Source organism: Agelaius tricolor, unplaced genomic scaffold (genome assembly GCF_023055355.1).
Source record: "Agelaius tricolor isolate 1412-34295 unplaced genomic scaffold, bAgeTri1.0.p SCAF_1, whole genome shotgun sequence".
NCBI classification, from domain to species: Eukaryota; Metazoa; Chordata; class Aves; order Passeriformes; family Icteridae; genus Agelaius; species Agelaius tricolor.
In genome coordinates, this window is record NW_027269261.1 from 16,694,268 (window position 1) to 16,717,809 (window position 23,542).

The following is a 23,542-nucleotide window of genomic DNA, read 5'->3' on the forward strand; positions in this document are numbered from 1 at the left end:
GTTTAATTTTATCCTCCACAGTCTCTTGCACACACTGTAAACACTTTTTTTTTTTTACACCCTAGGCACCATTTACTATCAACAAGGTCTGTGCTTTGAATCTTTGTCCACCAAAAGGAGATAAACCACTGATTTTAGGAAGAGAAATGGGTCTTAATTCAAGTAGACTGGAGCAAGGAGTATGCACTTGAAACAAGCAACATGAAAAGTGAACCCAGATGACGGCCACAATGTTGTAAACCTGTATATAGATACATGCTGACTTAGACAAGTGAATGATCCTTCTGCAAAAGGTGATATATCCTTGCCCAAAATTAAGTGCAGATAGAAACCCTGTGCAGGATCAGGCCTGGAGGACTGGATTCTCAACAGACTGATCACCTTTCTGGAGTTGTGAGCAGGCTGCTTCCCTACTGATTTCTATAGCAATAGAGGGGGCTTAGCACCTCAGAGCATCAAATTTCCAAGCTTGGAAGAGACCTGGGCTCTGGAATGGATTAAAGTCACATGTGATGTATTTAGAAAGGCCTGAATTCAGTTTCAGTGCTCAGCAACAGCAACCGTCATTTATTCTGGTTACTACAATTCATTTGGACAGTGTTTACAATATCATCCCCTTCCTCCATTATTAGACAAACAACTTTCATAGGTAGCCTTTTATTTTTTACAGCATTTCAGAGCAGAATAAACACACAGCCTAGGTTATTTATGGAGTGAGCTTTCTGTATGAGGTGCCTTCGCCAAGGAAGTGTGAATTCAATAGTGCACACGCTGTGTATATTTAACCAGACAACAGTGACCCAGCAGTCAGTGAGGAAGGAGAGAAAGGAAAAACACATGCAAGACACCATTTTCTATATGTCATGTCATCAGAAAACCCTCCCCATAAACATTAGGGAGCTGTGTGCCAAATGTGTTTTATTGACTCAGAAAAATGATCAGAACTGATTTACAGGACTTTTCCTGTTGGTCAGGGAAGTAAAGGAAACACCTGAGGCTTCATTTCCTGTTTGTGCTTATTCTCTAGGAAAAGCCTAGAGTCATTTGTTTGGGACAGTGCAGCTGGCATTTGGTAGACATGAGTACTGCAGATGGTTACAGAAAGGCAGTCTCACTTGAAAGGGTTTTTCCTAAAAATTTAGGATGGAGATGAGGTTTTTTTAATTGAAGGAAAAGACATTCAGAGGAAAGGAGAAAGAACAAGATAATCAGGTTTCATTTCACAGGATTTTGTCATTTGCTAATGCATAAAATCTTTTCTACAGGCAGGCTAACAGAGGACTTAATTCAAAATTGACAAATTCTGATATCTTTCTTATATACAGCACATAAAGTATGGGCTTTGTCACTTCGTGTTTTTTTCATTTTTGATCCTTTATCCCACCAATAATATGGGATTTGGGGTGGGTTTGCAAACCAAAACCACTACAGGATTATAAAGCAAATAGATATCACCATAGGAACATTAGGTCACACTCAGAAGCTTATGGAACAGTTGAACAGTTGCAGTAAGTTTAACTGCATGTATATTTTTAAGTATTAACAATGAACTTTTTTTATGTCTTGATTTTGACTAAAACACACCTAAAAGTGACCAATCAGCTCTCATCCACTGACTAGACTTCCAGTTGCAAATGCTGAGACCCCAGCTCACCCCTAGACCCCTACACATGCACATAATGAGTCAACTCAGCACATGAATAAAGAGGCTAAACAGCTTGTCAGAAAAGAATCAAACAAACAAACACACTAAAAAAATCAAATAAATAGCAATGATTGCAACTTAGATGCGGTTGTCTTCTGGAACGAATGAAATTCAAGTGTTTACTGCATGTTCAAGATGGGAAGTTGATTTGAGGCCAGAAAATTGAAGAAAAACCTCAAAAGCTTCACTCTGTCAAAGACTGCAACATAATGCTGTCCTGCTCTGGGGACAGGTTTCTGAATATGACTAAGAAGTTTTGAAAAACTTTCTTCTGGCTTCCATAAAAAATTGTGCTCCTAAACACAGATGAACCAAAAACTACACTGTGCACTGTTAAAGAGCAGCCAGTCTTCCCATTTATTGCAAAGCACTTTTAAAAAACATTCCCTCCATCTAGACAAGATCAAAAATGTTGTTGCTTGTTGCTGTAATGTAAAGTTAAATCATAATGCCAATTTCACATGTCATGTTACAGGAATGATTGATATAAATAAATCTGGAGCTGCTTGATAAGAAATATACAAACACGTCCCTTCTCTTTCAGAAAAGTTCTTACAAGCCAAAGCCAAGCCTCTCATGTTTTTTATCAGATCATTCCTCATTTTGTATATTTTCCCACGACTTAGTGCATTTTTTAATAAAAAGATAAAGTCTTTTTATAGGATAGACTTCTTCTTGCACAGTTAATACTGGAGAAAACTCAGGTCTTCTTTTAAAATATTTGATATCAGACTTGATACATCAACAAATACGAAGTAGAGCAACAGAAAAAGATTAGCTTGTGTCAAGCATCAATGTCTCTGCTTCTAAATTATTGTCATTTATAGCACAGCAGCACTTAAGAGCCTCCCACATGGCCCCTTGCACTAGAATCTCCCAATAGAGCTGCCGAGGGAGGTGCTGTCTGGGCGATTTCAGGCTCAGAAACTCTGATCCCTGTATCTCCAGATCTATGAGGAACAGAATGTTCCAACTCAGAAATGAAGAAGACTGGCAGGAATCAATGTCTGTTTATCTGGATGTCAAAAGTTCCTGGAGTAGCAACATTCAGTGTTAACCAATATTTTGGTCAGCTTGTAGTGCCTGCAATTTTATATTCTAATGTCATCTTCACCTCTAGATGATTAGAGCAAGACTGACCTTCAAAGCTCTGGTCATTACTCTGTTGGAGGATCAGCTCCCCTCAGAGCTAGACACTGTCCAATTAAGAAGACAGAAAAAAATCAGCACAGAGAACCCTCTCGAAACTTGTCACCTTTTGTGAATACAGATAATTTTCAAATTAGTCCCTCAAAACTGAAACACAGTACTTTTCCTTAATATTTCCCTTTGAAACCGACTCTCCTTGCAGACAGCATGGTTAAGAGCGTGCCATTCTTCATCTGTGTTCTTACATGAAAAAGAAGCAGTAGAAGACATGCAAAGGCACAGGCAGTTATTCTTGAGTGTAACCAGCTTTACTGGTTTCTCAACTGGCCATAGCATGCACAGCTGTGCCAGAGTCTGAAATCACAAAGAGGTGTGCTTTCTTAAAATAAACATCAACCTCAACTCCAAAGACTCTTTAGTGTTACTCACTGCAGCTGTGGTTTGCTATGGGAATATTCCCTACAGGGAGGAGAGTAACTCTGTGAGGGAGTAAGGCTGCCTTGGCCAACTTCACAAAAGACCTGGCATAAAGAGCTTTTTAGGGGATGGACTGTGTACAGCAGGAGCTATGACCTAAATAAGAGCATGAACCAGGAATTTGTAAGTGCTGTCTCCAAGGAGACAGTTACTGTCCTTGAGTAAAAGAAAACCTAAACATTATTTTGAGCTTTCTGCCATCTTTCCTCTACCATGTCATGAGCCAGCACTCTGGAAGAGCATATAGCTTGAAACCCACCTTCCACATCCCATTTGTGCACCAACGGGTTTTGTCTTCGAGACCTGGGCAACTATGTCCTCCAATCTAAAAGGGAAGGGGAGGGACTTGTTTACAGAGGGAATTACTTCCTCCTTCAGTGAGATGAGTTGCTCAGTGCTGACTTGTTTTATTGCTTTTAAATTACAATCAACAACACTGTAATTTGTCCAAGCTTGACATCTGCTTTCACTAGCTCTCAGTATTTGCAAAGGCTTTTCAAGAAATGCGAGGGAACCACTTTGGAAAAGCAAAGCTTTCACACCTCAGCATACATAATTAGAGCACAAAAGATTTAATGCTTTTTTCTGGTTTTTCTCCATATTCAACTCTCAGTTCAGGTTTCTTAGCTAAGACAAGTCTATGAAGCAATGCATCCCTCTTGTACCATACAAAGGTACGTTTGCTGCTGTGGCAGCCTAGACCACTATTTCAAACACACCATCATAGCCCTGTCCCACATGTCAGACAAAATCTGTAGTTTTAAAACATCATTTTGGGGAAAAGACCAAAAATAAAGCACACCTTGCTTCTTAAAATGCAAAGCTGTTGTCTAAGTAAGCCTGTTTTCTGTACAGAGGTGTCATTCACTACTTCTTTCCTAGCTTAGGAAGAGGCTATACCCCTAAAAGAAGGGAAAAGGAGGACCTAGAATAATTTTTTTCAAGTCCTAGGAGAGAGGTAAACTATTAACTGAACTGTCACACCTTCAGCAAAACAAAGCAGTTGGATGCAGTGGATACACTGATTTATAACTGTCCAAGTGTGGTCGTTTACCCCTTCCTGTGCTGAGGGTTCTGAAGGGTTGTATTTTCCTTTGGTTTATTTTTGTGCGTGTGTGCCAATACACAAACATGCTGCTATGTGCTCATGGAAAAATTAATGCTTTAGCAACATTGTCCCTTCTGAACCTACAATCAGAAGCACAGTGTAAGAAATTCATGGAGTTCAATCCTTGGAGTATTTTTGAATCAATAGTCCCTTTATTTATATTGTAGCTGCATTCCAATTTATCACTTGCAAATATCCTCCATAATAAATAAAGGAAGGAAATGGAAATATTACAGTGAATTGTAATAATTCAATGCTAGTTCTGTACATAATAAAGTTGCAGAGGGAATCTGTGCTTTTTTGGTTGCCACTAAGCATCAGCAACAACTGATGGTCTTAAGTTAACAAGCTAATATTTCATCCATGGATACCAGAGTGATAATGGCTAAATATGCCAGTCGAGGGAATGAGCACATGTGCAGCTATTTGCCTGACACAACTTCTGCTGTCATGGCCTATTAAAACCAGTTTACATGTGCATGTCGAATTTGATGAATATGTATGTGACCTCTTTCATAGCTATCACTCATTGGACTCTAGCCCTCATGGCAGAAACAAACAGCACCTCTCATTAAACACAGCTTGAGTTACAGGCATGTTATGTTAATATTCCTTCAGAACTTTAGGGGTTTTTTTCCTCCTTTTAATAAATCTTCAGACAAAAATAATTTGAAAGTATAATTTTAAAAAAAACACAACACTTTCCTATTTCTCTCCTCTTTCTCTCGGTGAATGTGCTTTGAAACTCTGCTTCTCTAGCACAAGAGAAGGTACATGAGTTTGTAGGTGACATATTCAACTGACAGTAGCTAAATGCAATTTCTCTTATATAGGGTCTTGAACAGAATTAGGTATTTTAAAAAAACAAAAACCACGCTAAAACCAGATGAGATATTTTTAGGTAAAAATGGGATTGTCTATACTAAACCTCATATTTGATAAAAATGTAAATGGTACTATGTATTGGAGTCTAAATATATGCAGTGAATATCCAAGCTAACTTGCAGCTATCCTACTTTTTCTGCATCTAGATTGAAGGAGAACTAGAATTCTGAACTACAGTGCTACAGAAAGTGCTTTCACCAAATTTCCTATAGAAATTGTAAAACCCCAAGAGGCAAAGGAAAGCATCCAAGCTTTTGGTGTTTATGAGAATCCAAATGAACCTTTGAATTTTTTGAGGTTTCTTCATTGCTGTTTAAAAAGCATAAATTACAGAGTAAAAGCAAGGATGCAGCCAGATTGTGCAGTGCATATATGGCAAATATTTACTCACACGAATATTTCCAGTCCATCTGCTCTGCAGATAGAGTAAATATTTCACAAACTGACACTTAAGTTGGTAACACCAATCCAGAAAAGGCATATCCACATAGGCATTGGTACTTTGTAACATCCATAACAAAAGTCATATTCTTCTCCCTGTAACATGGATTTGATACACCCAAATGAAAGTAGTAAGGTTTGCGTTAGTATACAAAAAACCCAAAAATTAGTGCACTAATTTTTTCATATAACTGGAGGGGTCACTTCTCTTTGATTTGCTATGAAACACCTTTTCTTGTGGCTCATCTGCATCCCCCACATGCCGATAGTTTGGGAATCTTGATGAAGGAACTGAAAAAATGGCCAACATGTTTGCTTGACTGCTCAAACCCAACCCTTGACCTCAGCAGGGGCATGCTGTGAGTAAGGTGAGAAGAATTCAGTATGTGACTGAATTGCACTAAATATAGCACTAAATTGATGTGTTGGCATTTGATATTTTTTTGGACTGAGTGGTGCATGAAAGAAAAACAGATTTTAAGTAGAACATTCTACTTTGGGGAAAAAAAGAAAGAAAGAAGAAAATTATAGAAATTCCACCATGATAATTTCAACAGCATTTTAAAATATTCTAAAGTACACTTTTATAAAGACAATCTAATTCCTAGCTATGACACTTATGTCTAAATATTTATTCTGCAAATATCAAAACCTTTTAATTAAAGAAAAAATATTTCACTTGATCCATCAGCATTTGTTTTTAATTTATTTTACCTTGATTTTTGTATTTAATTTATTTAAATTTTATTAATTGTTTTCTCTTATTTCACAGTATGCCAGTAAAATGAAGTCTTTCAATGCTCTCATATCAAATGGCAGCTGTCCTTTTGCAATTTGTACTCTGGAGCATATTTTGAAATTATTACCCTTCTTTTTAAGTCAGTCTGAAAATAAACTTGGAATTCTTAAAATTTTCATTATCTATTTATGCAGAGAAGTATTTTCTGCAACTGAAAGGTAGCAGTTTGGAAAGAAAAGAAAATTGACAAGAAAAAGGAGAGGAAAAAATCCAAGTAATTTCAATATTCAAGTTAGATTAGATAGAGAGATCTAATCTGACTCAGGAGGGACATTTATATAGCTGAAATTCTACCCAAAAACCTTGAATGAAGAAGAAGAAGCCAATCAGCCCAGTTACATTTAGCAAACCTGATAATGGAGAGGTAAAATTCCTCATGCGGATAATGTTGTTGGTGCAGCCTCAAGGTGTGGATACAACTTCATTTATAAAACTTGATGTTTTTTATCTCCTAACAGGTATGTTTTTTCCATAAGAAAGAGTCAGCAACTCTAGCAATATACACACATTAATTTTCAGCTTCTTTTCAGTAGTGCAGAATTGCCGATGCTGACAAAGGAACAGTGAGTTTGAGCAAACTCTTGCCACAGGGGTAAGAAACACACTGAGGTAGGGAAGCACTGCTGGATCTGCTGCCTGCCATGGATGAGGCAGATCGCATTCTGGGGACATCCATGAACCAGGAAATTCCTGTGCCTGAATAAGGGTGTGTGGTATAGAGCACCTATGGTACAGGTGCTTGTCTTGCTCTCATACTCTCCCATTTGTGCTCTTCCACAACAGGATTTGACCCCATCAGCCTGACACACTTAACCTAGGGATTGCAGGGCGTCCTAACTGAGCACAAGTATGGTGCAGAAAAACCACAGATTTCCTATGTTTTCTTTTGGTTGTTTTGTTGTTATTTTTTTAATAAAGATATGGTGTTCCCTCACCACATCTGTGCAGCACGCAGTTCCCACCACATCCTTAGCATCCTTTCCAGGCTTTTCTTACACATTTCTCCCTGGCATATCTGAATTGTCAGTCTTTGCAACATGAGCATGGTTCTGCCTCCTCTACCTGACCTAGAAAAACATAATAAAAACTAAAACCTAACAAAAAATCCAGAACAGTTGAAACATATATTTCACCCATATAATCCTATGGTTTTCAATTTTCCTAAATTTTGAAAAATAGGCTTATTGCCCTGAGTGGCAGAGAGCTCCAGATCCTTCTTAACCCAAGAGCCCTGAGCTGCACTAGGTAATTGCTGTGCCTGGCTTTCATTCACACCTGCTTTCTGAAGGGAAGCCATGAACAATGCAAAAGCAGTACAAGGTAATTGGTTGTGCTCTTCCACTCTACTAAAATAGCTTTTGAAAGCAGGATGTCCAAAACAGCCCTTAGAATGCTTGTCCAGACATAGTCTGGCAACCCCTACTTTGGCTTTCACATCCCTTTTGGACTGCCTGTGCTAAGATTGCTTACATGCTCCAAGTTCAATTAGTGAATATCAGAGATGTAGGTATGCTTGTAGTATGCAAAGTGAGCTCATAAATTCCAATTTTTGCAGGTGCTAAGCATGCAAAAATGTCACACAAATTCTTCTAGAAATACAAATGTCAGGAATAGAAGTGACACTGTAAAACAGCTAATGTAAAAAAATCCCCAAACTCACAACCCTGACTGATTCAAAGAAAGAACAGAAATAGATATGACATAACTTACGGGTTTAATAAGGAAAAAATACTGCCAGGACACCAGAAAAAGTTGACAAAGAATATCCATTCTAGCTCAGCCCAAGAACTGATATACATGGAGAGCTTTCCATAGTTTGTTGCAAAGGTTAGAAAATGTCCATATCAAATTACAGGGCACATCACACTTTCTGGATCAGCTCCTCAATAAAGTAATACTGAAATAAAATGTTCCTGCCATATGCCCTTGTGGCCAAAGAGAAGTATCCATTAGGAGTCTCTGAAATCAGATGCACATTTTCCTTTAAATGGACACTTTCTGGGTACACATCAAGATAATTCAAATAAAACTAAATTTAATTCAATAGAAATCTTATCATTTTCATGTGGAATAAAACCAAGAAGAGTTTAAAAGATCCCCAGAGTAATCTTCTGGTACCCACAGTTATAGTTAAACATGCAATCTCTGCTAATAACTCTTATTTACATATATATTAAACACGTATACCATTAGGAGATAAGTACATATTGATAGAGCCATGAAGTTTAGTGGTTTCTTTGAACGCATATTTCTAAAGTAAGTACCTTACTTATGGTTTAATAGAAATTCTGGTTAATTTAGAGATTATGAGTGAGATATATGGTTCTAGGAGATCCTAAGAAGTTAAATCTTTAAAAAAGCAGAAAGGTGCTAGATGTGGGTATAGGAGAAAAAGATACTGCTTTTCAAGAGATAGAAAAAAATTAGTGTTTCAAACTAGAAATATACTCAGCCACTCATTAGGACAAAGCTAATAAAGAATAAATGTGAAACTTCCAAATAGATCTTGTCTATTTACCAAGAAAAAAAATGGAAAAACATTTCTTTGGCCTCAGCCCCTTCCCCATGCTTTGATATGAGCATAAAAAACCATTGAACTGGATTTTAGAAACCTGAGTTTTACACTAAAAGTGTAAATTAACACTGAAAGGAGAAGCAAAATTAGAATTTTAGGATTAAATGTGGTCTGAGCTAAGACTTGAACTTGACAAGTGTGATTACATTTGCTGAAAGAGACAAAGAGAAATCTTCTTGGTTCAAGAAAGTTCTTCTAGAGGAAAATGTCTAAAAAATATTTTTCAAAAAAGTTGAAACTTCACTTAGAACTGCAGATTTCAAAAGTTGCTGCTTTCTTTAGGGCTTAGTAAGTGCTGTTAGAAATGCAGCCTTAAACAAAGGCATTTAGAATTCAAAAACACTTCCCTTTCAACCAAAGTACTTGGCACCACCAAATGCACTCTAAAAAGGTGTATTGTTATCATATCATCTAGTGTGTAGGCACAGGTCATGAGGAACTCTGACAAACCAGCAGGACACTCAGAGCCTGGCTGCACTCCTGGGACAGTGACATCTTCCAGGGCTTCTGCATCCATCACCCAGCCCTGGTGGTCCCTGAGCTGCCTGCACCCAGGATAATCCATTCTGGCCATCAAATGCTGAGCAGTGGCATTGGAATCATAGAATAATTAAGGTTGGAAAATTCCTTTAAGATCATCAAGTCCTACTGCAGCTTGGCACCACTACTATGTTCACCATGAAATCATGTCCTCAAGTAAGGATCTGCATGTCTTATAAACATTTGCAGGGATAGTGACTTCACCTGGGAAGCCTGTTCCAATGCTTTACAACCCCCTGTGTGTGAAAAAGAAATTCATAATAGCCAGTATAATGCTCCCTTAGGACAACTTGAGGCCATTTCCTCTCATCCTGTTACTTGCTACCTAGGAGAAGAAATTGACACCCACCACACCACAGCATTTTTCAAGGAGTTGTAGACAGAAAGAGTCTCCTTTTCTCCAGGCTGAGTCTCCTCAGCTCCCTCTGCCTCTCCTCATAGGACTTGTGCTCCAGACCTTTCACTTGCTTCCTTGCCCTTCTTTGGACGTGGTGTCTTCAATGTCTTTCTCGTAATGAGTGGAACAAAAATGTCTTTCTCATAATGAGTGGAACAAAAATTAGGCACCCAGGCCCCCCACTCCACAGGTCCCTGCCCCATGGCCACGTCCCAACACTGGTGGCTCCAGTCACTCATTTTCTAAGAAAGCAAATTGCTACTTTGAGCCTTAGGAAACAGTGGCCAACTTGCCACGTTAGCGTTTGGCGTTAGCGGCTCTGCCTTCTCCTTTGCGGTAATTCAGAACACGGTCCCCACATTGCCCAAACAGTCTGCAGAATTGCTAGGCAGCCCTTTGTGCACATTTTGCCAGCAAATATATTTGTGCTCTTTCTTTTTAATTTTATTTTCTTTTCACTGGGACAGGGCTGTTCCCTTCTGCCCATGTTTCTCTCTGCACCACTTCAAATGAGGCAAAGATGGGAGTCCGTGCTTGTGGCAGGATCATTGTGCATTAAGTGAGTTTATTTTGGTAGTGCTGTGTTCTGTCTCTAGTCACTGTCTTTTTACACATAATCAAAACATGAAGATTTATTATAGGGAGCACTAAAAATATGTCTTGAAAAGAGCAAAAATAAAACCACAAACTTGCTGTACAGCTGTGGCCTTAGGAATGCAACTGGATTCAGTCTGCATTGGGGAGTGGCAATGCTGTCAGGTTTCAAATATCACCTATCTGCTCAGGCTTTCAGAAGGAAACTTTCTGGCACCCAGCATAGCCCATAGGAAAAGGAGGATGTTTCACAGCAGTCTACCATACCTATAAGTTGGTCCCTAGCAGTAGGTCAGCAGTAATCACCTCTTCTGACAGATATCTCATTATAAGATTCAAGGTTCCATGTGTATTTCTTGAAAATCCAGCATCTAGAATCAAGAAACTTCAGAAGAAAAAAACCAAAACAACAAAAACCCCAAAGGCAACATTTTTGTTTCTTCATTTTAAATATATTAAAACCCTGAAGGTTGGGGGAAAAGAATGCACCTTAAAAAAGGATGGCCCCCAGCCACAACACAAATGGAAAACAACCGAGAAAAAATGCTGTGGGAATTATTCTTGTAAGCTATGAATGCCTTCAAAACCCATTTCATGATATTTTGAGCAACTGAAACTGGGCAGCATGACTGAGGCCCATCATCACTACACCTGGCATCACAGACAATAAATCACTATCTCCATGAATAAAGGTTGTTACTTTCTTTGGTGGATAGCTAGAGATCTGATATTCAAACATCTGAAGAATGATTTTCAAAACCAACTCAAAGACAACTACCTGTCTGTCAACCAGACAACCTGCACAAAAGGATTCTGCAAAAAATATTTCCCTATACAGTAATCTGGCCTGTGTTGAGCACTCAAGGCTGACAGTAAAGGCATCTTCCGTATTCAAGACTCAGTGACAGCATACAGCCCAGGGATGCACTCCTCCTTGTTTCCTTGCTGATCCAAATCAGTCAGATGGATGATATTCTAGCCCAACTTGGAAATTTCAGCAAGCTGACCTTAAGGTAGAGAGAAGCACATATGCTCTTCAGTGGTCAGCAACTGAACATTTAACATCTATATTACACAGTGGAAATCACTGGAAATCACTCTTGCCACCTCACAGTTAATCAGCATAAGCTGCACATCTAATTAATTTATCCTCAACTTCTAGCAACAGGAGGATCTGAATGAAACTTTGCCATGCAGTCGGTGATATGTGCTAGGTTGGTGTACTCTATCTTGGATAGTTTTCCTAGATGAGCCTCTCCTTATTAGACAGCTTTAAACAGTGGTGATGAAAAGTCAGAAAGAGAAAGGAGCTGAACCTCCTAAACACATTCCATGTACAATTACCTGACCATTTAGAAAGAGGCAGGTTTTCTCACTGACTGCAATGGAGAGATAGATCTGTGGATCTTGAATAAAAGCAAACAAGTCATTCTGAAACTTAGATTTATGAATGACAGCAGATTACAACTTCCAGAATTTAGTTTATTTTCTCTGTATATTGTTAGTTATTTGTATATTGTCTCTGTATATTGTTAGTGTAGTTGTTTGTTATCCTCTCACTCAATATATGTCTGTAAAGCAAGTATAATGGATGAAGATGTGGGTAAAGCAGGCATAAAACAGTCTTGGTCAGAATTACATAATAAGTGAGGCTTTATCTCGTTTTTTTGTCTTGTGCTCTGCAACTGTGCCAAACCACTACACTCTAGAAAAATTTCCATTAAGATAGAAGTTGAAACCAAAGAGAAACAAAATAAGGTTTGAGAAGTATTTGGAGCTTTTATTCACAGATGTGATGGCCTTATGTTGCAATGCATTTGTTCCCTTTGATAGAACATATGTGCTCCAAGAGAGAGTTTTCAGATACATACAGCATACATTTCCATTTTTTAATAACTATTTCATAACTTTCAGAAAATGTTGGTCTGGCTTTTTATGGATGCTTCCCAAAGAAGATAATAAAATGTTCATCAATTTGGCATGGGGAATTCCAAGTGTCCACACATTCTGCTCTACATATGTAATACCAACAGTATCTTTCCTATCCTTAAACTCTGGAGGGAGACATAAGCTCCACAAAACACAGGAGACAATCCTGACTGTTTTGGATTATAGGTTTCAGTCCTAATTTTCTCCTTCATTTTTTCATGGCAAGCAAATTCATTGTGTAAGCTGGCCTTTCACATCTCAACAGCACAGCTGACTTCCTTCAGTGTTTTTTAAACCCACACTTAACTTTTTAAAACTCCTTCAGAGTTTTTTAAACCCACACTTAACTTTTTAAAACTCCTTCAGAGTTTTTTAAACCCACCATAACTTTTTAAAAGTTATTTGAAAAGTGTTTACCCCAGGCCATCAGGCTCAAATACATCCTTAAACTGGGAAAGGAAGTGTCTGTAGGCACTTTTTCTGCAGGCACATGTGCACAGAGAGGTGTCTGAAGGCTCCACAGTGCTTCCATTACTTTCCTCACTGGCCTTTCCACAGCATGGCTGGGCTGTTCAGCCTAAAACATGCCAACAAAATCATCCATTACAATTTCTCTCTCTCTCTCACTAGACATTGAAGTACTAGCTCTGGTGCAATCCCATGCTTTTGAAAGCCCACAGCTGGCATAGGCTCTATAAGGGATTCCAAGATTCTCATTCTGCTAGTGGAAAGGTCCCAGAACAACTTGATGAAGTTGTTAAAATATGGAGGTCTGGGATTTGCATACAGTGATAACACATTAATGCCATTTTATGTAAGGAGCTAACATTCATGGAAGACCAATATATCTCCATGTAACAGTATATCCCCTTTTTCACAGAGAATGAAAGGGGGTGTAAGCAATGTCTTGGGCATGCAGCTTAGAAGATGCACAGTAAAGCTATCACCAGTTTTTTGCTCCCCTTGAGACTGCTGAGTTGCCTTAACCATAGGACTAAAAATGGGAACTGACTTCTCAGGTTGGGGTTTTTGTGTGTTAATAATAAAGAAGGCAGCATTAATGTAAAAAAATAAGTTGATACTTCTAATGAATTTTCCCTGAACTTCATCATTACTGAGATGAAGAATCTGTCAGAATTAACATAAGGCAAGTCTGAAGACAGCCTAGTCTACCAGACCTCCTCAAAGCAGAATCAGCTACAGCAGGTTGTTCAGGACCATGTACAGTCAGATTTTGAAAAGTTTCAAGGATGAAGATGATATCATCTCAAGGAAAGGGAAAGGGAAAAACAAAAAGCATTTCCTAGCTTTTCCTAACATTTAACAGAATTTTTGTGTTTCAATTTGTACCTACTACATCTTATCCCATCACTGGGCACCACTGAAAAGACCCTGGCTCTGGTTTCTTTACTTCCTCTCAATGGGTGTTAACATACATAGCTAAGATCCTCCCCGAGCCTTCTGTAGGATGAACAGACACATCTCTCTCAACTCCTCTTCATATGAAGGACATTCTAGTCCCCCCAATCATCTTTGTGCTCATTCTTTGGACTTGCTCCAGTATACCCCTGTATTTCTCATACAAAGGAGGCCAAAATTAGTGCATTATCATGAAAAGAAACTGAATGATGCCCTATTGCCCCTAAAGGCAAGCTTTCAAGCTTTATGGAATATACATGCATTAAACATTGTTTAAAGAGAATAAATAGAAGAGAAGAGGTATTTGGAGAAGCAGAAATTCCCTGGCACTTGCTGAAGTGCCTCCTTGTTGTTTCAATCCTCTCTTGAAATCATGAATATTTTTGGCCAGTTTTATTGTCTTAAATAACTCCTTTCACTTCATTTATTTAGTTAGTTTTTTACAATTAAAAAACCCCCTTCCTTTTACCCTTCAGTGTGTTGCCCTGAAAATGTTACTGCTATAGAGGATTGTGGGTTTTTAATTTAAATGTATATATTTCCACCACCATATATTAGTGCAGTATTTTCCTTCAGCTGCTTCAGAACCATAGTTCAGGCATTATAAAACCAAGTTCAAAAGAAATAATGAACTATTACTGAATAAATCTTTGCTATTTTGGCAGTATGGTTTTGAACACACTTTTCTCTTTAATGCTTAATTTTCTTGAGTATTTTTAATATTTTCATTGAACATTGTTTGAACTGCAAGCATTTCTGACAAAACAGTGGAGATGAGCCTGTGGAGTTGACATGTTTTAGCTTCCTCTGTTGCTGTGCTTTAACCCAGCAGGCAGCTAAACACCACACAGCTACTCTCCCATGGCAGGATGGGGAAAAGAATCACAAAAACAGTAAAACTCATAGGCAGAGATAAAACCATTCAAATAGGATTTAAAAGGCAGAGATATTAGGAATAAATAAAAATGTTAAATAAGAGAATGATAAATGAATATACAAAACAAATGATGCACATCACAATTGCTCAGTACCCATTCAGTCTCTGAGCAGCAGCCCAGGGACAACTCCCCACACTTTTTTGTTCAGTGTGACATCATATGGCATCAAACAGCCCTTTGGCCATATTGGGTCATATGTCCCCACTGTGCCCTCTCCAAGCTCCTTGTGCACCCCAGCCTCCTCGCTCGCCAGGCAGTAGCATGAGCTGGAAAAGCCCAATTTAGTGTAAGCATTTCTCAGCAACTACTAAAACATCAGAGTGTTATCAAGATTCTGATCCTAAAGCCAAAGCACAGCACTAGAGGAAAAGAAATATCTGTCCCAAGAAAACCAGGACATCGATTAAATGAAAAACTATAACCTATAACCTCAAAAAATTCTGTGCTTGAGTACCTTACTTGATGAAATCTTAACCACAGTCTTAATTAAAAAAAAAAAAACAAAACAAATTAATGTAACTTTTCTGCCACAAAAGAAATACAGACCCAGAGAAAAAAGTGGTTTTGTACCTTCCTGCCCTGAATATTTCTTTTCAATCTAGTTTGAATATTTTTGCAACAGATTTGCAGATAATTTTCAAGTAAAATAATAAGAGATTCGATTTCTAAAGTATAAGGTTCATGCAAGAAAAGTAAAAATTTCCTGCAAACTGTGTTTGAAGTATTCTGCTATCAGGAGAGTTTTATTTCAGTGTCTTTGAAGGTTTACATTGCAATTCTACATTCCTCAAAATGTCAATTCCATTTTTATCCCTTTCATCAATACTTCCACTGTGTAGTTAAAGGATGTAATCTACAATGTTAATAAGTCCTTTAAAACAAAAAAAAAAAATAAAATGCATTGTCTATTCTCTCCTAGAAAGACTGGTGTTCTATGAAATAGGGATCAAACACCTTGCCATATGATTCACAGAAACAACAAATATAAAATTCAGAGTTGCATTGTTTGGTAATCTCTCTGCCTTGCTGAGCCCACAGTACACATTTCAAACTGATAAAATGTCAGATCATATAGCCAGGAACAAAACTGAATTGATGGAAATTATTCTATTCTTGTAACTGGTACTTAGAAGTCACAGAGAATAATCATTGCAGGAGACTTTGCTGGAAAAAATGGATAGTTAATGTGATCTGTTGCTAAACAAATATGAATTGCAAGAAGGCATAGAGGAAAGCAATGGAACTCCATCCCTGATTATAGTGGAGGACCCATTGCACCTATGCATCTGGTGCTTATACTTTGGAAGGATGTCGAAAAATCAGAGAGAATTCAGAGCCACACAAATGAACAAAAAAATGGAAAATATGCCTGGAAGTGAGAGACTCCTGGTGTTCAATCTATTAGCTTAATGAAGAAAAGGTTAAAGGATAATTTATTAGTCTATAAGTGTCTATTATCAAAGGGAATGAAAATTGGTAATTGATGACTCTTCAATCTAGCTGACAAAGGCTTAACAAGATTCAATAGCTTGAAGTTCAAATTAGACAAATTAAGGTCCAGAATATGGAGCACTTCCTTTTTCTTTTTTTTTTTTTTCTTTACAGGGAAGACAACCAATTAAAGGTTTCAATTGATGTTCCGTCACTGAAAACTTATAAATCAAAGTTGTGTCAACAAAGTCATAAAAGGTGTCTGAAGGTTAGTCACAATTGTTGGACTTCAAGGAAGCTTCAGGGAGTGGCTTGAGTGATGTTACACAGGCCATTAGCTTGCAAAGATCCCTTCTATTTGTAAAATTCTAGTAATTGTTCTACCTCAACAGAGTTACATGGACCACATTTTTTTTCCTATCTGAACATATAATCCTGTATCAGAGTGCAATAAATGTTTGAAGACCTTTTTCGCCGTCAGTCAAAAGAACAGTGGAGGAAAAAAAGGACTGTATTTCCAAAAAACAGCAACTTGCAAGTGAAAGAATGTGATACAAATCCCCAGAGTTGTTACATATTTTTATTGAATTGTTATGAAACTAAATAAATTAGAAGGCAAAATTTAGGTTCTTCTTGGAATAAGTAGCTGGTATAACCCTTCTGATACTAGAGCAGAGTCTTTGCCTAGGCTTAAGAGTTAAATAGTCATTACATTTCCCTACAGGCTACCTTTCCAAGGAAAACACATTCTCTGTGCACTTCAGTCTTTGACAATAGGATTAAGTATTACTGGCAGACAATACCACTTAAAATGTTAGCTGCATCAACCTCTATGATGACTGAAAGAGCTATTAGTCTGCAGTGCCTCTTTTAACAGGAGGCAAAAAAAAAAATCCTTTATGACCCTTCATAGGGGAAAAAAATACCTAGAAGGCAATATACCTCATCTAGACAGAAAATGTACATGAAAAATGGTTACAACAAGATTATTTACATTCTTTAGTCATTAGGGATAAAGTGGATGCTTACTGACCCATCTTTCTAAACAACAAATTGAAAATCCTCTGTGATAAAATCGCTCTGCATTGTGATTTCCAGTTCTGTCAGATACTTCAGAAAAATGGCGTTCACTTAGCATATCTATCTACTCAGTAACTGATTTGTGGTCTTTGCAATTTAGATACTCAGCCTCTCTTTCAACTCCACACATCTATTACATTTGCTACAAATTGTATTAAGTGAGCATGTTCTCCTGGAGAGCGGAACTGCAGCCTGGAGGGCTGGGAAGTCTGGGCAGATTGTGTTTCTCCTCCACCCAAATGGTTCTAAAGGCTGGCCTAGTTGAACGTGGAGCTGCTCAGCCTGGGGGCTGCTGCTGTGGCAGAGGCTCTGAAGAGGCTGTGAAATGTACAGTATATACACATCTCAGGTTCACAGACTGTTATTCTGCCACAGACCTTCAGGAAAGAATGTTAAATTTTTTGGAGACAGTGAAAAAGAATATAAAATGCCTCCATTTTGATACAGAAGGATAAGAAATAGCAAAAATTTGGGTACTTGCACAGAAAGAACCTATGAACTAAACTAACACTAGACTAAGCCTATCTTACACTGTTTACCCTGAATGCCACAGAAGAAACATCCTCCATAATGTGCCATATTCCAGTAGGGCCTCTGGCTAAAAAAATCTTGCCCTGCTTTTTCCCTTTACCAACACAAACATGATGCTTGTTTCTCAGAGTAAACACCTTAGAAAGACAAAGCCATAAATCAAATCTGAACAGTTCTTCTGACTGATGCTTATGTTATTATGTCATCCTACCCAGAAACAACATAATTGTAGATAATGTGAAGCAGATCAACTTCTGTAATCTTCTTTAAGGAAAAAAAAAAAAAGAAATAAAAGGAAGAGGTCGCTGTCTTCTGAATCTATCCTGAAGAATTTAGCAATCTGTAACACAGAAGAACAAAATCACTCTATATGCTGCCAACATTTATTCAGAAGTCACTTAGGATATGTAATGGCTAAAGCACACGTGCTACCTGCTATCAGCTGATCAATCTATGGGAATGAATACTGTGAAAACTATCAGTGCAAAGGAGGGGGGAAGAAGAGGGTCATTAGTGCAAGGTGCAATGAGCAGCACAGAGCTGCTGAAGACAACACTCAGGGGATGCAGTATGAAGATCTCTGGACTGAGCAGTGTTGGTCAGAAAAGGATAATAAAAAGATTGGAACATACACCATCTGGTATAACAGAAGGGAGGATGGGAAACATCAACAGGGAGTTATATTTGCTAGGGAAAGCCAGACGGTGAAAGCATTGATTAAGATTATTTTGTCGATTAGGTGGTACACTTTGATTTATGTGCTGGGGAAAAAGGAGCATTTACTATGCAAAGGTTGTGCCACCCAGGCAGCTGAAGTGGGATCGGACCTGGGGACATGGGAGGCTTTAGTGATCCCTAGGGAAGGGTCACATGGAAACAGGGCTTACTTGTGGATTTGGAAGGTTGCACATTCCAGTGTGAAAGAAAAGGAGATGTGAAGATTTTTGAGAGGGATGTGATTCACCTCATCCTAAAGTAGGCAAGTGGCACGTAGAGGGAGACTAAGGCACTGGAGAAAAGAACTGCAAGAGAAAATAATTTGGAAAATAATTGTTTGAGAAAAATATGTATATATTTATATCACCGTATATACATATTCATCCAGGAACAAATCAACAAGCCATGTAAAGCTTTTAAGCTACATTGAAACCAAATGATACAATTTTTTTTGCTGAGAGAGCTGGGCTCTTCCTGGAGCAGAAAGATCAGGCTCAGATTAGTGTCACTCCCAGCTTCTGAAGTTCTCAATGACAAAGCACACCAGGGGCAGTGCAAAGGGTTTGCGATAATATAGCTTATCAGGTAAATTTAATACACACCTCACTGAAAGGTGGCACCCTGTGTGGATAGAAAGCCAAGAAACAAGCCAAAGATTTAAGGGAAAAGGCTTGCACAGCACAGTATTATTGGTATCAGTCAATCAGTGGGTAGGATGGGAGCAACATGAGATCAGCAGCAGTGCACAGCCAGTGAATCAGCAGGGGGAAAAGAGCAGTAGGCAGGCACCACCAGAAAAGAACAGGCAGGTTGCCTGAAATAAGGTCCTGAAAATGTTTTTATGACACTGATTCTAGAGGGATGAGCAGTACAGCAGGTTTTGCAAAACCCCAGTGGCACAGCACTGCTCATTTCCCCCACACTGAAAGTGCAGGAAACAAACCCTGAAATGTCTGAATGCTGGGAAGCCCTGGAGAAAAAGCAAATAAGCCTTTAGATGTTGTCTAGGTAAAAAGGAAAAAAAAAAGGCCACAGCACTTTTTGTGCTAAGCTCAGAGGGTTTTCTTCCCCCTCAGGACATAGGAAGTATTTTATACTACACCAGAAACAGCATTTAAGGAAAATCCTGTTTACCTGTAGGTGCAATGTCACAAAGTGAAAAATGGCAAATTCTCACAGATTTATCCATGAGTAAACACACACACATTTGTTCACAGCTCACAAATCTCATCAGCAAGTGTTGACCAACCTCCTGTTACTCTAGATATGCTGCATACAGGTTAAGCTAGACAGGTAGGTTAAGCAGAGTGCAAGAAGGAGGCAGATACAGTAACACAGCAGCATGGACAGGTATAAATTCACTTCCTGTTCCCTTTGAACTATCTGAATGGGAACAGCCCTAAATATTACAAGTATTACATTTCACTTTTCAATAAAGTTGTGCTGAATAGAATTATCACCTTGAAATTACAGGGTAAAACTCCCTATACAAAAACAGATTAAAGACAAATTAGACTGTGGGCCAGGTCACTATGATTGTTAATTAGTGATAATGGAAATACAATTAGCATAATGAGTTCCAATTACTGTATATGGAGAAATATGAGCATACTGCTTTCATAAATCTTGGTTCCAGGAAAAATAAAATGCATCTGGTTTAAAAAAGCATGCCCTTCTTCTTTGCAAAAAGCTTCCTGGTAAATATCTTTTTATGAAGTTAAACCTTTCTTTTGATGGGTTGCAATTTGAAAAAAAAAGAAAAGAAAGCGACAGAATGGATTTATCCTGTCTGACGGCTGAACAGTTTTGTATTAGCTTGGCTTCTGTTTTAAGCTTCCTAGAAAATCTTACCATCTGTTTCTTCAGTCCTGGGTTAAACAAAAAAAGACAAAAATCATAGACCATTACATCAAATGCACTTATTGTCTTTGAAATATCTAGAGTTTTCCCCCCCTTCCCTTTTTCTCCTTCTGATAAGCTGTGAAATTGGAAAGCCAATTATATTCTGATATTTACACAATTAGGAATGGCTTTTCAAAACCTCATTGAAAAACAAGTTGAGGAAAGACAACAGCTTTACAAAAAACAACCACAGCATGTCTGATGGTTACTGCATGAAGAATTGTTTTATTTATTTCCATAGCAGTTTGACACCTTTGCAAAGGTAGGCAAAATCAGGCTGGATTTAGTGTATCACTCACTGGTAAGTTAAAAAAGTGGGGATTTAAATTATGAATTTACAGATGCTGTGGACTGAAGTGCTAATGGAAATAAAGGCTTAATGAAGCCCTACAGACGTGCGAGCTTGACTCCATGCCTCTATTTAACAAGCTGGTGTTAACTACATTGTTGGATAGCCAATTATGAAGCTACTCACTGTTTCCATGTGTTAAAGTGGATTCTGGGCAAGAATTCAAGAACAGGAAAAATTCCAGCTGCATACAAGGATTAGATGTTAGCAATATTACATCTTGTCCCTTTGAAAAGATTCTCCAGCCTTCTTATTATAGAGCAATCAGGCAAAAGGTTGTCTAAGACCCAAAAGGCATGGACAGATAAAGCCAATGGGACATGAGTTGTCCAGATAGTCACTCTGAACCTCTGAGATGTTGGGGAGCATTCATCAAGAAAACTACAAAAACATGTAAATGGGAAAGGATAGTGGAAGGAGAAAGGGAACTGCTTAAAGACAGCATCCTTGATAGTTGCTAAGCTGCAGACAGAGAAGACTGCTTGTATTTCCATCATGTCAACAATGTGATAATTACCTGAAAGTGTAGATGAACTTTATTCTCTCACATCAGCCATGACACTCTGCAGCTACAGGAGAGAACCAACCCGAAACATACCCATTGACAGTCTCATGTGAAAGCACGCCAGTATCCTGTAACTTCAGTGTTGTCTCTGTCCCCTAATGGTTAATGAGCCATGTATTTCGGCACAACACACAAAGCAGAAGAGACAGTAGGTAAGAACCTGCCCTGGACACCTGCTGAGATTACTTCAGCTCTGCAGAGCATGAAGCCTTATCTTGGTGATGAGAGCACTTCTTGATGAGAACCTATTTGCTTCATGGACTGAGTATACTCTGCACAGATAGCTCTAAGTAAGATTTGAATTTTTTGATTTTAGCCCTCTAAAAATAAACACCAAAGTTCAAAATGCTATGCATCCTGAGCTTCCCAAGGATATTGATGGCTCATATGAATGTTGTCACCATAACATCTCAGTGCCTTCAGGATGCTAGTTAAAAGACCTGGAAAAGTACAGGGAGCAAGTGAGTTAGAAGAACAGGCTTACAGCTTAGGGAAGTGGCCTGTGGAAGAAATAATGAGTAAGCACATCACTAAAGATTGTATCTTGACACATATGCACAAGAAGGCTGAATTCAATGTGTGTAGGCAATCATGAATCTCACATTACCTCACTTTGAAACCTTAGCAAAGGCCATTAAGGGTTGTTGTGTGCTTGGTTATTTTCATCTGTGAAATGAAGATATCAAACAAGATCATTCTGACAGGCACTGTATCTAGACACAATAAAAGGCATTCTCAGTGATAACAAAGCTCACAAGACAAGTGGATGAGTAAGATCAAGGGGGAAAGAAAGAGTGAGAGAGAGTTGCAAGACACAAAAAAATACTTTTCCTATAATCATATACAGATCCCAGCACATTACCTGACCACAGGTTTTCTCACTGACATGTGATACCACTAAGTCAATGAAAAGGCTTTATCAGCAGTATATATATGCAATCTTGCTGATTAGATAGGACACTATTCTGCACCTTTTTATGATAATGATAACCCCTAGGTGGAAAGGGAAGGTTTAGAGGGCCATTGGACCTTGTGCCAGCTGGAGCTGTCAGGCAGACACCAGCAGAGCCCGCTCATGCCCGCGTAAACCAAATGCATCTCCATGTTATTTTGAATTTACAGCATCATCCCTCAGAGTGCAGGCAAGTGTTTCCACAAATGAATGATCTCAATCAGAAAACCAGTCCTGTGGCAAGGGATACATATGGCCATCACTCCCAAGAACAGCTGTCAAGCACTAGCCCTGCCCACTTCCCACTGTGTAACGTCCGTGGTTGCTCAGTCAAGCGAATGACCTTATAAGCCCACACAGGTCCAATCTGAACTGAAAATTATTAGCAAAAACTTGTTTTCCTTAAGACTTCACAGTCTAACAGGGAAAAATTATACACTTGGATGAGAAGTGAGTCTAAACAGCTTTTGTTACAGTCCTTTTGAGTATAAAATCTCTCTACATGGAAATAAAAAAGCTCATTGGAAAGATGAGTAGTAGACCCCCACTCTCTATCCAAAGCATGCTGTTCAATTTAGCCTGTGCTTCACTGAATAAATAGCACTCCCAGCCATGATGCTCCCCCTCAATATGCTTAAGTATTGATAGATTGCATCACTCTATACTAAGTCTGTCTGGAACTTGTGACATTTGCCCAGAAAATTGGTAAATGAACTTGGAATATTTGACCCATGTAGATGAGATTACACCTTATTTAGCCTGAATGAACAAGATTCTTTGTTGTACCCAAAAAACCTGACAGATAAGTCTAACCTTTTCATCCAGCTCTTCTGGGTATTTGGCTATGAGGAAAGAAACACTCCTTGATGATTACACTGAATCTCAAATCTCTTCTGCATATACATGTATAACTATGTACTCTGTGGGAATCTGTGATAAAGGCAAGTTGGCAACTGAAGGACCTTCTCCCAGACTGCTTTCTGATTTATGTACACCTGTCACAGAGTGACTGATACAAGTGAAATAAATCCGTTGAGGACTTAAAAGACATTAAACTTG